At 50.8% G+C, this 16,021-nt stretch overlaps 1 protein-coding gene across 1 annotated transcript in view; it reads left to right on the top strand.

Annotated features, from left to right (window-relative positions):
• PFKFB3 (6-phosphofructo-2-kinase/fructose-2,6-biphosphatase 3) overlaps nucleotides 1–16,021 on the top strand; it is a 73,856-nt gene that overhangs the window by 32,285 nt on the left and 25,550 nt on the right. The window lies entirely within an intron of this gene.

Genomic DNA, 16,021 nt, shown 5'->3' with positions numbered 1-16,021 from the left:
AGTTAAAGGACTAGTATCCAAAGTCTGTGAAGAACTTATCAGATTCAACGTCCAAAACCCAAAAAATCCAGTCAAGAAATGAGCAGAGGACATGAGCAGACATTTCTCCAAAGAGGACCTACAAATGGCCAACAGACACATGAAAAAATGTTCAATGTCATTCGGCATCAGGGAGATTCAAATCAAAACCACAATGAGATACCACCTCACACCAGTCATAATGGCCAAAATTAAGTTAGGAAACTACAGGTGTTGGAGAGGATGCGGAGAAAGGGGAACCCTCCTACACTGTTGGTGGGAACGCAAGCTGGTGCAGCCGCTCTGGAAAACACATGGAGGTTCCTCAAAAAGTCAAAACTAGAGTTACCCTATGACCCAGTAATTGCACTACTGGGTATTTACCCAAAAGATAAAAACATAGTGATTCAAAAGGGCACATGAACCCCAATGTCTATAGCAGCAATGTCCACAATAGCCAAACTGGAAAGAGCTGAGATGTCCATCGACAGATGAATAGATACAGATATGGTATATATTTACAATGGAATATCACTCAGCCATCAAAAACCTGAAATCTTGCCATTTGCAGTGACATGGTTGGAACTAGTGGGTATTAACACTAAATGAAGTAAGTCGGAGAAAGACCATTGTCATACGATTCCACTCATGTGGAATTTAAGAAACAAAACAGGAACATAGGGGAAGGGAAGGAAAGATGAGAGGAAAACAGGGAGACAATAAGAGACTGTCTCTTTTTTTTTTTTTTTTAAAGATTTTATCTATTTATTTGACAGATCACAGGCAGAGCAGCAGGCAGAGACAGAGGGGGAAGCAGGCTCCCCACCGAGCAGAGAGCCCGACGTAGGGCTTGATCCCAGGACCCTGAGACCATGACCTGAGCCAAAAGGCAGAGGCTTAACCTCCTGAGCCACACAGGCTCCCCCATAAGAGACTCTTAATCCTAGCAAACCAACTGACAGTTGCTGGGGGGGAGGTGGGTGGGGCGATGGGGTAACTGGGTGATGGGCAGGAAGGAGGGCACGGGATGGGATGAGCATGGGCTGTTCTGTGCAACTGACGAATCACTGAATTCTCCCTCTGAAACTAATCCTGCAGTATGTATTAATTAAATTGAATTTAAATAAAAAATTGAGAAATACATTTTGGTTCAATGCATTATCCAAATTAACAAAAGAAAGATTATACACTACTTCTATCACACACAAAGTAAATTCCAGGCGGATAAGCCTTTGGTGGGATCCGCTGTGTGTGGGGGCTACTTAAAAAATTGTTTTTGGTCTTGATTTAGCTCTGTTTTTAGAGCGCTTTCCACTGAGAGAAGGAAGTGTCCGGGGCACAGAGAAGGGCAGGCAAGGATGCCCGTTCGAATGTGGCAATCCCGGCGTTGCAGGCACCACACCACGCAAGCAGGCCTTGCAACACAGCGCCCGTTCCCCGCTTTCCCCACTTCGGGCTCCCCTCCGCGCCCCCGAGACGCACGTGGCCGACTCAGCAGAAGGCGGTCTGCTGGCCAGTGCCTGTTCTCTCCGGAGTCCGGCGGTGCGGACCTCCGCTGTTGGGACCTGGGCTCCTCCCCTCATTTTGTGCCTGTGCTGGGGGCATGTGGTGGGGGTGCGGAGGACACCCGGGGATGGAGGCCGGATCCCAGGGCAGTCAGGCTCAGAGGAAGTGCTTTCAGCCTCTCAGTCATCCCCTGGGGGTGGGCCCGGGCAGTTCAAACTTCTCATCTTCCTGCATTTGTGGAGTAGTTCACAGTCTTCGGGAGAGCGTTTGCATCCCTATCTGATCCAATCCTCATAAGCACGTTCCCTGGAGCAGTTACAGAGGCCATTTCCATTCCCCGATGGGAGCCCCCCAGGGTCGCTGTAACGGAACCACCCTTGAGCTCACGGACCTATACTGAACACCTCCCACGTGCCCAACACTGAGGCTCTGGTGTCCCCAGGATGAACAGCTGTCCCCATTTTGAGCTGCTTAGAGTCTGGTAATTATTATCAAGTTTCTTTCTTTTTTTTTTTTCTTTTAAAGATTTTATTTATTTATTTGTCAGAGAGAGAGAGAGAGAGCACATGCACACGCAGGCAGAGCGGCAGGCGGAGGCAGAGAGAGAAGCAGGCTCCCCACTGAGCAAGGAGCCTGATGTGAGACTCTATCTCTGGACCCTGGGATCATGACCTGGGCCGAGGGCAGCGACTTAACCGACTGAGCCACTCAGGTGTACCTATTATCAAGTTTCTATTTCTGCGTCGTCGAGAACAGTTAGGATCCTTGGAGAGTGGAAGAGATGAGAGGCCATCTCGACAGCTCATTTGTGGAGGAGGGAACTGAGGTCCAGAAGCCCTGTGGCCTGGCATAGGGGGGTGGGCAGCGGGGTCCAAGCTCCTTGCTCCCAGCTGAGGCCCCTTCCTCCCCTTCCCCTACTCCCACTGGCTAAGCTTTGGAGACCAGACAGATCTGGTTTGCAGTAGCTGAGAATCAAAACCTAGATCATCCATAGGTTCCCGAGAATTGCTTTTTGCCCTGGGAATCTGGAGGGCCTGGCTCATTTTGGTATTTGTCATAGCTCTAATGGCATCACTCCATTAACTTCTCCCTGGAACCGATGCTTTTAACATCACGAGACACATTCACGCTTTTAGTCGGCTTTGCTGTGTGTGCTGTGTGAAGACCATATTTACACTGTTTTCAAGCCTGGGAGTGAGCTGCTTAGCCTGGAGATTGTATGTTTTTGTGGGAACATGACAGCTGTTCACAAATGTTGGAGGCCAAGCCTCTCTTGCTGCAGTGGGCACAGGCTTGTTGTGTCCCCAGCACGGAATGAGAACCCGTGGGGGAGACTTCCGGGAAGAGGCATTTGGCTCGGTGTAAGGAAGTCTGGCCAGTAGCACTGTCTAAAAAGGGATCAAGCTGCCTGAAGCCACAAGTTTGAGCCGAGGCTTCCCAGGACTGTCAGAGAGGGGTTTCTAGATTCAGGGGGGAAATCGCCTGAGGGACATGGGGGGTTTGGATGTAGCAAGGTGGGTTGGTTTGCCGCTGGGAAGCCCGGCCCCGTTGCTGCTGCTCATGCAGAGGCTGTTCCAGCAGCAGAAGACACCGGGTGAGCTGTCACCCAAGTGACGGCCGGGGGAGCACTTTGGAGCCTGACCCTGCTTTGCTCTCCCTGCCTTAGCCATTCAGCCATGTCTAGCCTGCAGGCCTGAAAAATATCATTTACCTGGGCAGCTAGAAACTGGGGCTGTCCTGTGAAGGAAGTTGGGGTGCCTGACAGATAATTTTATGTCAGCTTGACTGCCCAGATCGCTGGTAAGATGTTTTTTCCACGTATGGCCGTGATGATGTTCCTGGAAGAGATTACATTTGATCTGAGGGGCGGCGTAAAGCAGACGACTCTCCCCACTGCACTGGGGCATCACTCTATCCATTGAGGTCCTGAATGGATCAGGAAGGTGGAGGAGGGGTGAGTGTGCTCTGTCTGCTTGAGTGAAGACACCCATCTCTTCCTGGCTTTGCACAGCGGTGTGCCTGGTTCTTAGGGTTTGGGACTCAGACTGAATTACACTGGCTTTCCTGGTGCTCCAGCGTGCAGGTGACATGTCATGGGACTTCTCGGCCTCCAGAACCATGTGAGCCAATTACTAGAACATCTCTTCTCATGCATACATAGTTTCAACTTTAAACATAAAAATAACCAGGGGCACCGGGGTGGCTCCGTTGGTTAAGCAACAGACTCTCGGTTTGGGCTTAGGTCATGATCTTAGGGTCGTGAGATGGAGCCCCGCAGTGGGCTCTGTGCTCAGGGTGGAGTCTGCTTGAGATTCTCCGTCTCTCTCCACCTCTCCCCTGCGTATGTGTTTGCGCTCTCTCTTTCTTAAACAAATAAATAAAATCTTAAAAAAGAAAATCAGTTCGTTTACCAGCACAATGAGTTTATTTGGGAACAGCGGTTTGGGACATGCACACTGTGGTACATCACAGGCAGACCTGGAGAACAAGGCAAGGGAACATTCTTTCATGGAGAAGAGAGGGGAGTTGGAAGGGATGGTTTTGTCAAAAAAGCCAAATCCCGGGGTGGGGGTGGGGGCGGGGGACGGGGAGTTTGAAGTATAGCGGCCTCTCATTGGCTGGGCTGTTGCTGGGCAGGGAGAGAACGCTTCCTTAGTCCTCTGGGGATAGTAAAGCCCACCTCTGCCTGCCCGGGAATGTGGAGTCCGTGGCCTGCGCGGTGTGTGCTCACGAGCGCCCCCTTCTGGGCTTCCCACTCCACTTAAACCGTTCCTGTTCCTTACCCCCTCCATCACTCCCTTCTCTCTCTTTCTTTCCTTCCTTCAGGAGCCCTAACACAGGAAGTAACGAAACCTCCCACGCATGTGATCGATCTCACGGCATGGGAAGGAATGGACAAGGAGGAGGAGCCGGGGAAACCCTCCATTTTCTGACATGGTGGTCCTCGCCCACCACCGCTCATGCTCTTGCTGCCCTGGGCCTCTGGTGAGGAGCTCTGGGCCGACCATGGCTTCTCCAACTCTCTCCGGTCTCTCGGATTTGGTTGTCCTTACCCTTCCTAGCATCCTCTTCTCCTTGGTCTAGTTAACTACCCTGTTATGACTTTAACAGGCTTCATAGCTTCATTTCTCAGATAGCTTTCTGTCTCTCATCTACTACCGTTATTTTCCCCCTTTTTATTGAATTAAAGTCACATAATATAAAACCATTTAAAGTTTATCTTCATTTTATGTAAATTCAGTTAATTAACATATACTGTGTTACCAGTTTCACAGGCAGAGGTCAGTGACGCATCAGTTGCATGCAACACCCAGTGCTCATCCCGTCCGGTGCCCGTCACCCAGTTACCCCATCCCACACCCGCCTCCCCTCCTGCAACCCTCAATTGGTTCCTAGGATTAAGAGTCTCGTAGGGCTTGTCTCCCTCTCTGATTTCACGCTATAAAGCCAACCATGTGAAAGTGCACAACTGGGTAGCATTTACACATCCACAGCGTTGAGCAACCCTCACCCCTGTCTGGCTTCAGAATGTTGTCATCACTCCAAAAGGAAGCCCCATCCCCAAGAAGCCGGCAGTCCCCCTTCACCCCTTACCCCAGGCCTTGGCTGTCCCAAATCTGCCTTCTCTCTCTATGGTTTTACCAATCCTAGAGATTTTATGTCAGCGGAATCCTATGACCCATGACTTTTTGTGTCTGGTTCTTCCTTTCCCTTAGCAGAATCGTCTTTGTCTGCTCTTGCTGCTGTAACAAACAATCATGGGGCTTGAACAACAGAAATTTATTTTCTCACGGTTCTGGAGGCTGGAAGTCCAAGATGAGGTTTGGTTTTTCCTGAGACCTCTCCTTGGCCTATAGGTGACCTCCTGGCTGTGTCCCCGTATGGTCTTTCCTCTGTGTGCACACGTGCCTGAGTCTGTGTGTGTCCACACTTCCTCTTCTCGCAGAGAAATTCGTCAAGCTGGGTGGGGGCCCATCCTCACCCCATTTACCTTAATGGTTCCTTTGAAGATAGTGTCTCCAAATACAGAGGCATTCTGAGGTGCTAGGGGTTGGAGTTCAACATAGGGGTTTTGGGAGGACACAGCGCCGGTCCGTCACGAGGCTGTCGGGATTCTTCCATGTTCCAGCGTGCTTTGGTACTTCCTGCCTTTTCGAGGCTGAAGAGTGTTCCGTTGTCTGGATGGACCAGGTTTTGTTTATCCATTCATCTCTTGGTGGACACTTGGGCTTTTGGCTGTTGTGAATGCTGCTGCTACGCCCACTGTCTCTTTACCCAAAGAGGTTCCCGGCTTTGGGGGACGGATGGGAGAAGAGGGCCAGGCAGCAGGTAATATTGTCCCAGACACTGGTGGCAGGTGGCCGAGTGCCCATTCAGTGTCCAGCCTTCCCTATCAGGGCAGTGCTGGTGCCACCATCCCCCTGAAGCTGGCACACGGGTGTCTGGCGACAGGCTGTGTTGTTGTGAGCTTGCTGTGGGACAGTGGCCGAGTGCCCATTCAGTGTCCAGCCTTCCCTATCAGGGCAGTGCTGGTGCCACCATCCCCCTGAAGCTGGCACACGGGTGTCTGGCGACAGGCTGTGTTGTTGTGAGCTTGCTGTGGGACAGTGGCTGCCTGTCGGGCTGTTTGCACCTTTCGCCGGCTTAATCACCGTCCAGCGGGTCATGCACCATCCTTGGCAGCTCTGATCCATGATGATGGATGACTGATATATGAGTAATAGTTTTCTTCCTGATGGAGAAAGAGCCTGAACTGCCAAGAACAATAATGTCAGGGGCTGTCCAGCTTATCCTCCTCGAACCCACCTATGTCCAAGGTATCCAGCGATGCGCTCCGAAAATCTTCCACCTTCTGGAAAGCCACATAGTCTTTTTCTTAGCGAGCTGAGTTTTCTCCTGTTTCCTTTTCACCTGTGACTGGGGAGAGAGTGTCGTGAGGGTCACAGAAGACCCTTACACAGGAGACATCTGGGGTCAGTAGTAGCCATGGCTTGTCTCTACCCAGAGGTATTACCTCAGTTAATCTGGATCTTAACACATTTCTGGATGTTTTCTTCAATCTCTCTTTGTTTTGTATCTGTTGGCTATAAAATGTTGTCATTGGGAAACTACTGTGGCAAAAACAGAGCCTCGTGCGTTCCCGGGCATATCTCCATGCCGACAATGAAGAGAAGCAAGATGGCGCCAGTAGAGAGAAACGTGGCTGGTCCCTCAGCCATGCCCTCCCGGTGGCTGGCTCTGTGTGGGTCTGGTCCTCAGATTTTTCTCTTTAGAACTGGATTTTAGGGGTGCCTGGGTGGCTCAGTGGGTTAAACCTCTGCTTTCGGCTCAGGTCATGATCTCAGGGTGCTGGGATCGAGCCCCGCATCAGGCTCTCTGCTCAGCGGGGAGCCTGCTTCCCCCTCTCTCCCTCTGCCTGCCTCTCTGCCTATTTGTGATCTCTCTCTCTCTTTGTCAAATGAATAAACAAAAAAAAATCTTAAAAAAAAAAAAGGGTTAGAATTGGGTTTTCGCAGTGGATCCACAGATAGGTTTTGGGAGGCTGAGTTGCAAACCAAACTGGTAAGAGAATGCCGTGTCCATGCAGGGTGCCAGCTGTGGGTTGGAAAGGTGGCTCACCCAGGAGTTCCCTGTGGGAGAAGACAAATGGTAATTCTGTGAGGGGAGGGAAGTGGTGGCTGTCTCTGAGAGAGAGGGTGAGCGGTAATTAGAAGGCTGCTCTGCACGGTGGCACGCAGACAGGAGAAAGAGGGTTACTGCATTGGCTATTCTCGAAGAGCTAAGGCAGCCTGATACGTTGGTTTCTCAATGAATTGTCCATTAATTTATTCTCACTGCAGCTGACAACTTTTCTCGTGATGTGAGGGCCCCTTCCTCCTTCATATAGCTCAGCTACGGGTTCCAACATCCAGCTTTCTCTCTCCCCCACTCTCCCTCTTGTTTTCAAGCCTTCAAGAGAAATTTTGCAGACTAAAGCTTTTCTGGTTCGCCCTCCTCTTTCAGTTTCACAAGGAAGGACATTATTTGGGGGAGGTGTGGAGGAGGAATTGAGAGCCAAGTTGTTGGAAACACATCTCCATGCAGGGGCCTGTTTCTTGAGCTGTCATTCACTCCCTCCTTCTTATAAATCCAAATCAGAGGTTCTGGACCTTATGATTATTTCAGGGTCCCAAGATCATTGCCTGCATGTTATAACCTGTTCTTAACACAGCAACCAGAGGCCAGTCTTGAAACAAGTTCTCCTTCGGTCAACCCTGAGAGCCTACCATGGGTGTGCCTCTGTTCCAGACACTCGGGATGGCTATACCAGCGAGCATGAAAGTGTTCATGATTATGGCCTCCCTGTCCTAACGGGTCATCCGTTGTATTGCTCAGTCTTCGTATTGCCCTCCGGAGGCTTCCCAGCTTTCTCAGAAGAGGAACCAGCCTTCCGGATGGATCTAGAAGGTGCTACTTGACGGGGCGCCTTCTACCTCCCTGTGCCACCCACCCTGGCTGTATCCCCAATCAGGATCCCCCTCCGGACCCTTTGTTCCTATTTCCCTCTTCGGAAGGCTCTTCCTCCAGATGTCTGGAAGGGAGCGTGAAGATGGCTAACACACGGAATGTAGACGAACTTAACTTAATGTAAAAGACATTAACTAAAAATATATTCCTGGTGCTAGTTTCACCTGTTTCTTCTGACTACTAGAAAATCTTCAGCTACCATCGTAGCTCCCACGGGATGGCACAGAGATGTCAGGCTGTTGACAACCTGAGCGAAGCTGCCATTCTGTAAAAATGTATTAGTGACAGTAGAAATTTGAGATTTATCTAATGATTTGAGTGATGTTGGAGGTGTAGGAGTATTTCTTCTTTCCTTCTTCCCTTTTACTAATAAATTAGGACATGCTAAGACCTTTGGGAGGTACCCAAGAAGCCCAAGGCTTCCTTCACTTCTTTTTTCTTTTTTAATGTTGATGTAGTTTCCTTTCACAAAACCGTTCTTTCTTTTTAAAAATTGTAATTAAATTAATTAACCTATATTATTAGTTTCAGAGGTAGAGTTTAGTGACTCATCAGTGCTCATTCTATCACGGGCCCTCAGTGTCCATCACCCAGTGACCCCATCCCACCTAACTTCCAGGAACCTTATTTATTTCCTAGAGTTAAGAGTCTCTTATGGTTTATCTCCCTCTCTGTTTTCCTCTCATTTTATTTTTCCCTCCCTTCCCCTATGAACCTCTGTTTTGTTTATTAAATTCCACGAATGAGTGAAATCATATGCTAAATGTCTTCCCCTGACTGATTTATTTCACTTAACATAACACCCTCTGGTTCTCTCCAAGTCATTACAAATAGCAAGATTTCTTTTTTTTGTTGTTGATGTCTGACTAATATTCGGTTGTATATATTTACCATATCTTTATCCATCATCTGTCGATGGACTGTGGGCTCTTCCCATATTTCAGCTCTTGTGGACGTGGTGTCTATAAACATTGGGGAACACTGGGGTATTTGCTCTCCTGTGGTAGTGACCACGAGCCTTTCTTACATGTAAGGTGGAGGCTGTCCAGGTGTGCTGGAACAAAAAGATGTGTGAATCTCTGCCGTGCTGGCTTTGTTTTCATATGTCAAGTAGCACCTTCCACTGTAGGGTCTTATGACAGTTTTTAGGTCTGAATCCCCACAGTAGTTTCTGAAGATGATTCTTCCATATCACAGCCAAATGCTAAGTGATTTTGGGACCGTTGTCAAAACCACTTGGATTCCAGATTTTGTCGTTGGCATTGTTATTGGGAAGGAAATTGCACATCCCACTTGGAAGGTTTCAATCCCCTTGAAACGCGAGAGGCTTGAAAGACTGCGGGGCTCGTTGAAGATCTTTTTTTTTTTTAATCCTTGGCTCATTAGCTATGTGATCACAGGCAAGGAATTGAGTATTTCTGAGCCTCAGTTTGGTTAACTATAAGGAACAGAGGGAGGAGTGAGTGTGTGTGTGTGTGTGCGTGTGTGCGCGTGTGTGTGCACACATGCAGGGGGGACACTATGACCTTCCAGAGCGAATTCGTAATTCTGGCAAGGACCAGATCTTACTTGCCCTCATCCTCCCTGGTGCAGTGGCTCTGGGTGATTACTTGTTGAATGTAGGAAGAAATGAGAGATGCTGACTTTGTTCCGTGTGTCCTCTCGGAGTTGGAGAAAAACTAAAGAACCATGAGATGAATATGAAATTGCCTGACCTGCCCCCATTATGTGCGGACCTTTCCTCCCGTCCCCAAGGGACCTCCCCACAGCCTGCATTTACCTACCACCTCTCTCTTTGTTCCATTTTTATTCTCAAGCATGGACATTGACCCCACCGTTCTTAAGTTACGAACTCTTGGCGTGGGAGCTTTTTCTTTGTAATACTCAGTGTCGGGCTGGGCACCCAGTACGGTGATGACCGCTGTGTGCCCACCCACTTCCCTCCCGCAGTGGGACCCAGGGTCATGGAGACGCCGGCGCAGTTTGCTCCTTGAAGCAGCTGACACACAGTCACTGCTGTGAGTATCTAATAAACGCCAGACCCCGGAAGCGGGGCAGTGGGCTTCTCCTTGTGCTCCTTTCCCCGCAGGGAAAGACAGGATCAGCAAGGACCTTTGGAGCCCTCAACTGAACTCTGCATGACTGTCTTTCTCTTATTTTAGGCATGCACAACGGGGACAAGCTACAAACCCACTGAGCATTCTCCCAAAGATCTATGCAAAGCCCAGAAGTAGAATCATTTCCCCCTACATTAAAACACAATTTATCTCTGAAGTTTCTAGTAGCACTTAATCCTAAACATAATAAATCCTTAGTATCATTATTTATAATGCCATATCATCCATTCCTCTGATTGTGAATACTGACTGCTAAGTGTTCCCAAATTTTCTCACTGTGCTACACTGATGATGACTGCAGATGTAAGAAAATGTGAAGTATCATTTGTTTTCTACTCATGTTGAGTTTTCCATTTTCCAACCATGTACTTGTTTTAAGTCTTTATGCCAGATACATTTTATTCCAAGAATGGGTTCTCACTCAAAATTGACTACACCCTTGACTTCCGCACACCCCAACCTGCAGGAAGGATAGGTAAGGAGCTTGAGGGCAGGTGGAAAGGGCAGTCCCATTTGGGCAAGGAATATTGGTCCCTTGCTTTATTCCTGACCCAAGACTGACCCAGGGCAGCTTGACTTTGTACGTCAATGGAAACATTAGATGACATTGATTAGAAGTGACTGTTGATTGGGGAGGGTATGTGCTTTGGTGAGTGCTGTGAAGTGTGTAAATCTGGTGATTCACAGACCTGTACCCCTGGGGATAAAAATATATGTTTATAAAAAATAAAAAACATATTTAAAAAAAGAAAAAAAAAACACAATTTGAGCTTGATTCCCTTTTTCTGCAGGTACAGGATTCATGCAAAATCTGTGTGTGTGTGTCATTCTCAAGAAGCAGAGATGGTAGGAACATGTGCAGATCCCCACAGAGTTCTTGATGCGCCTCAGCCAGTTCCCTTCTCCCTCAGTGTCTCCCCCACATCGCACAATCTGTGTCTTCTTTGTTGTTGTTTCTTGCAGAATTTGAGGAAACTGAACTCTCACTGGTTTTGAATATTTTGTTTTAACACTTTTTATTTTGAAATACAAGAAGTTACAACATAGTTCACAGCGTCCCGGGAACCTTTCACCCAGCTTCCTCTACTGGTGAAACGTTACGGGACTATCAAATATCAAAACCAGGAAATTAACATGGGTTTGATCCCATGAACTAGACTGGAGGATATCTGGTTTTTAGAAAGCACAAATATTTTGAAGCCACAAAATACTCCTTTGAGAACACAAATAATTTACGTCTTGGTATTGGATGAGGAGGTGGACGAGGAGTGTTAAGATACTCAGAGCAGCAGCGGGGCTTGAGACTGGAGAAGAAACACCAACGGGCAGTTTTAAGAGCCTGGTCTCAAGCTCAGGGGCATGCCCCAAGGAAAGGAAAGGTCTGGAGAAAGGAAAGTGGAGAAACATAGCCTGGGCGGAGGGAGATGGGAACTTGCTGTAGGGTTCCGTGGGACTTGGGGTGCCCACGTTGCCTCTGTTCACATGGAGCCCGGCTGTGGCCACGGAGGAATGTTGTCCCAGCCCCATCACGAGACATGTGCGCCCCCTTGTTTGGAGACAAGTGTATGGCACTGGCAGGAACATACCCATTAAAAAAAATATATTTTATTTATTTATTTGAGAGAGAGAGAGCGTGAGAGCGAGGACGAGCATGCGAAGTGCGGGGGTCAGAGGGAGAAGCAGACTCCCTGCCGAGCAGGAGCCCGATGTGGGACTCGATCCCGGGACTCCAGGATCATGACCTGAGCCGAAGGCCGTCGCTTAACCTACTGAGCCACCCAGGTGTCCCGAAACATAGCAATTTTTAAAATAGCCTCTATTTTTTTGGAGCCGTTTTAGGTCCGCAGCAAAGTTGAGAGGAACGTGTAGAGCTGTCGTATGTCCCTGTCCCCCCCGCGTGTGCAGCCGCCCACATTGTCCACACCACTCACCAGCGTGGAGCATCCTGACTAAGGGTGACGTGCGCAGATGTGTCACCATCTCCTGAAGTCCCCAGTTTACCTCGGGGCTCACTCCTGGCGTTAGGCGTTCTAGGGGTTTGGATAAATGACGCGTATCCAGCGTTACGGGAGCCCCCAGAGTGGTTTCACAGCCTGCACAACCCTGCGTTTCTCCTCTTAACCATTTCTTCCCCCGACCCTTGGAGACCACTGGTCATTTTACTCTCTCCATAGCTGTGCCTGGTCCGGGATGTCACAGATTCGGAATCCTAAGTGGGGAGCCTTTTCGGACTGGCTTCTTTCACTCCACAACACACACACAGGTCTCCATGTCCTTTCATGGCTTGACGGCTCATTTCTTTGTGGTGCTGAGTGATAATCCCGTTGTCTGGATGGACCCCCGTTTATTCATCCATTCACCTCCCAGAGCACAGCTTGGCCGCTTCCACTTTTTGGTGATTATGAACGGAGCTGCCCTAAACCTCCCTGTGCAGGTATTGAGTTGGTTTTTCGACCCACCGAGGTGGCATCGTGTGGACATCTGTGTCCGTGTTCCCATTCATGTACGACTGACAAACATTAAAAAAAAAAAAAACAAAAAACAAAAAGCCACCCTGTCTCTTGTTTCTGGATGGGTGGTGAGGTCAGGGTTTATTTCAGTCTTTTGTTTGGTGTCTCACTCACTCTCTCAGACATGGGATTGTTAAAGGAGCAAATGACGACACTTCGTGTCTAATTAACCACTTCTGACGGCCCCCAGCCTGTCGCGCCTTGTGCTCGCATTCTCTCGCGGGGGAGCAGGTCGGTGTGGCCTGGTTTGCAGTCTGGCTCGCTGGCCCAAGATCTTGGAAGTGGGGTTTGCTTTTTGCTGTTGTCTAGCCCCACTGGGGAGCAGGGGTGAAGGGGAGATGACGTTGGCCAGCAATCATTTCCACCATCATTTTCTGAGTCTCCACCGCGCTAGAGAATTCTCCATACGCACCTGCACCAGACATTATTGTGCAAGAAGCTCTTTGTTCCTTCCCGTCCAATGGCTCAGCTGTTCTGGGTGACAAGGTCTGCAGTGTTCCCTTCACCAGACTCCGCTCAGCACCCTGGGCTGAAACTGCGCCCGTCACGAGTCCCCCCGGGGAACTGTCTGAGGTCTGGGTCAGGTCCGGGAACAGAGTTAATAACGGCAGTCTTGCCCTTTGACCTAGTTCTTTAACCCCCTCTCATCTCTAAACTTCCCCTTCCTCAACACAAAGGGCTGACTCGGGCGCCTGGGTGGCTCAGTGGGTTAAGCCGCTGCCTTCGGCTCAGGTCATGATCTCAGGGTCCTGGGATCGAGTCCCGCATCGGGCTCTCTGCTCAGCAGGGAGCCTGCTTCCCTCTCTCTCTCTGCCTGCCTCTCTGCCTGCTTGTGATCTGTCTCTGTCAAATAAATAAATAAAATCTTTAAAAAAAACCAAAAAAACAAAGGGCTGACTCACTGGAAGGTTCCATGTAGCCCTGTTGTGCCCCGACCGTGGAATCTCCCCCAGGACTTGGAGCTGTCCTGTCTGTGAAATATTGATGTATTACAGAAAATTCTATGTCCTCTGCAGCCTTTATGAAGGTCTGCATGTTTAATCACCGGGTGGGTGACAGGGAGATGGTAGAGGATGGAGCCATTAGCAGAGCAGGGGAACGAGTTAGGAGGATGTCCAAATCCGTAAACTCTGAACTAGTACATTCTTGGAGTTGGGTTGCAGTGGGTTGTTTATAAACAGTTTTGCAACGAGGCAATTTTCTCCTCACCGGGACACTATCCTAATGTACTTGAGGGCTGCAAATGCCACACCCATTCTAGCTGTCCCCTTGCTTTATTTTCAAGAGTGAAGTCCTCCTGGAACGCCACCTTGTCTCACATTGTCTGCACTTAGACATCAGAATCGGGGGGGGGGCAGTTTAAGTGAACTTCTGTTCCCCTGTTCCCCTATCAAGTGCAGGTGGTGAGGAGGAAGAATTTCGTCTTTGCTCTGTAGCCATGGACACACGAGTGCCAGGCACTGTTGACACACAGGCAGGGCCAGAGAGGGGTCCGGTGGCGTGTGCCAGTGCTTACCCAGGGACTTCCACTGCCTGGTGCCCTCAGAACTGGACCCTGCCAGACACATTATCTGGGTCAGGCCATTAAAGGTTTGCCTCCGCTAGCAAGGACCCCACAGCTGTTGGCAAGCTTGGAGCTTGGAAGTGTGCCACCTCGTCCCCATGCCCTGCCTGTGTGTGCAAAAAATCCGATGGGGTAGTAGCAGGCATACCGATTCTTCTGGGGGGAGGTGAGTGTGCAAGCATGGAGGGGTGTGGCCCCAGGGGGCCTCCTCCCAAACCCCAGGAACCCTCACCAGCAACTTTCCCCAGGGCTCCGCTGCTGGCTTGCTGCCGTTTTTCTCTTTGGAGCAGCCCACTCTTGTTTCCGGAGCGGAGTGGGCCTCTCCCTGGGGCGTTATAGGGTGTCATCTCCGGCATTTGCTCCCGCTGCAGAAAAACAAGTCCAGTGCAATGCACTCGGGTTTCTGAACAGCTGCCCGAGCGCCGAAACCAGACAGTCAGCAAAGCTGTCAGGGAGAGCGGGACTCCGGGGAGGGCCGTGGGGGGGGTGGGGGGGGTGGGAGGGGTGCGTGCCCCAGCGCCGCGGGGACGCGGGGGTTAGGGGTGGGGTCGGGGGTACCCACACTGCGGGCTTCCTTGGGGCGGTTGTGGCCCCTGGGCCGGCTGGGGGTGCGGAGAGGGGGTGGGGAAGGCCCTGGCTGGGCGGGGGTGCCCGGAGTGGGGGTCCGGGACACCCTCCGGGTCGGCGACGCTAGGCACTCCTGGCCCCTGGGCGGGCTGGGGTGCAGGGAAGGGAGGAAGGGAGGAAGGGAGGGAGGACCCGGGAGGGAGGCCCCGGAGGGGCGGGGCGGGAGCAGCTGCGCCGGCCGCCAGGGAGCAGGCGAGGCCGGCGGAGCCATGCGGGACGTGAGAGACGTGTGGCAGGCTCTGCGCAGACTGTTCTGCGGCCGTGTGGGTTTCAGGGAGCGCCGCCTTCTTCCTTCCAATCACAGCACAATCTCAGGGGGAGGTATGCACCTCTGCAAGGCAGGGCCCCGCTTCTGTGCTGATGCGCGGCGTGCAGAAGCCACCACATGCATGGAAGACCACCATGCCGGCGGCAGTCCCCGCTAAAAGCCCCCCGGATCCTCACAGGGTGGGCACTTGCCTGAGCACGCGACTGGCCCGTGTCCCTAGCTGATGCAGGACTCCGAGGACCGTGGAGGAAGGAAACACATACACCCCCCCACCCCCAAAAAATGGCGAGGAAGAGATGTGATCTGTGCTGGATAAATGTCGTGAATTTTAGGGGTCTGCCCAGTTAAGGTGCCACCTCCCAGTAGTCTTCCCAAGGCTTACAGGCAGGTAATGAATTGCAGGTCAGAAGAGGCTCTAGTTTTCCCTACTCTTCTGCTCAGAGGGATTAGGGTATATTGAAAATATTGTAAATGGTGGTCACAAAGACCAAGACGACTCGATCCATTTCAGTCTGGCCTCCGGGGCTTTCCTGTCCCTGTCTAGTGCCCAGCCCCTTGGGTCTCTCAGCATCGAGGCGGGGGCGGGGGAGGCAGGGAGAAGACCAGGTTCCAGGTCTCAGGGCTGGGTGTTGGGGGAGCAATGTTCCGCACAACTCAATGTTCCAAGGGACTTAGGAAAGTGGGTGCGGGGAGGAAGAAGGACCAGGGAAGCCCCCTCCCCGGCGGGTGGCAGGAGTCGGCGGGTGGCAGGAGTCGTGGTGGGTGAGACTCAGGTATTATCAGGGAGCAGCTTCGGCAAGGGATGACCCAGAGACCTATGTCACACAGGCGCTCTTGTCATCCCCGTTCTGGCTTCCTCTCTAAGGTAGCAGAGACCCCCCCCATCCCGAATCCCCCAACCTCT

Source organism: Neovison vison, chromosome 12, assembly GCF_020171115.1.
Source record: "Neovison vison isolate M4711 chromosome 12, ASM_NN_V1, whole genome shotgun sequence".
In the NCBI taxonomy this organism is placed as follows: Eukaryota; Metazoa; Chordata; class Mammalia; order Carnivora; family Mustelidae; genus Neogale; species Neogale vison.
This window is presented reverse-complemented; position numbering and strand designations above follow the sequence as displayed.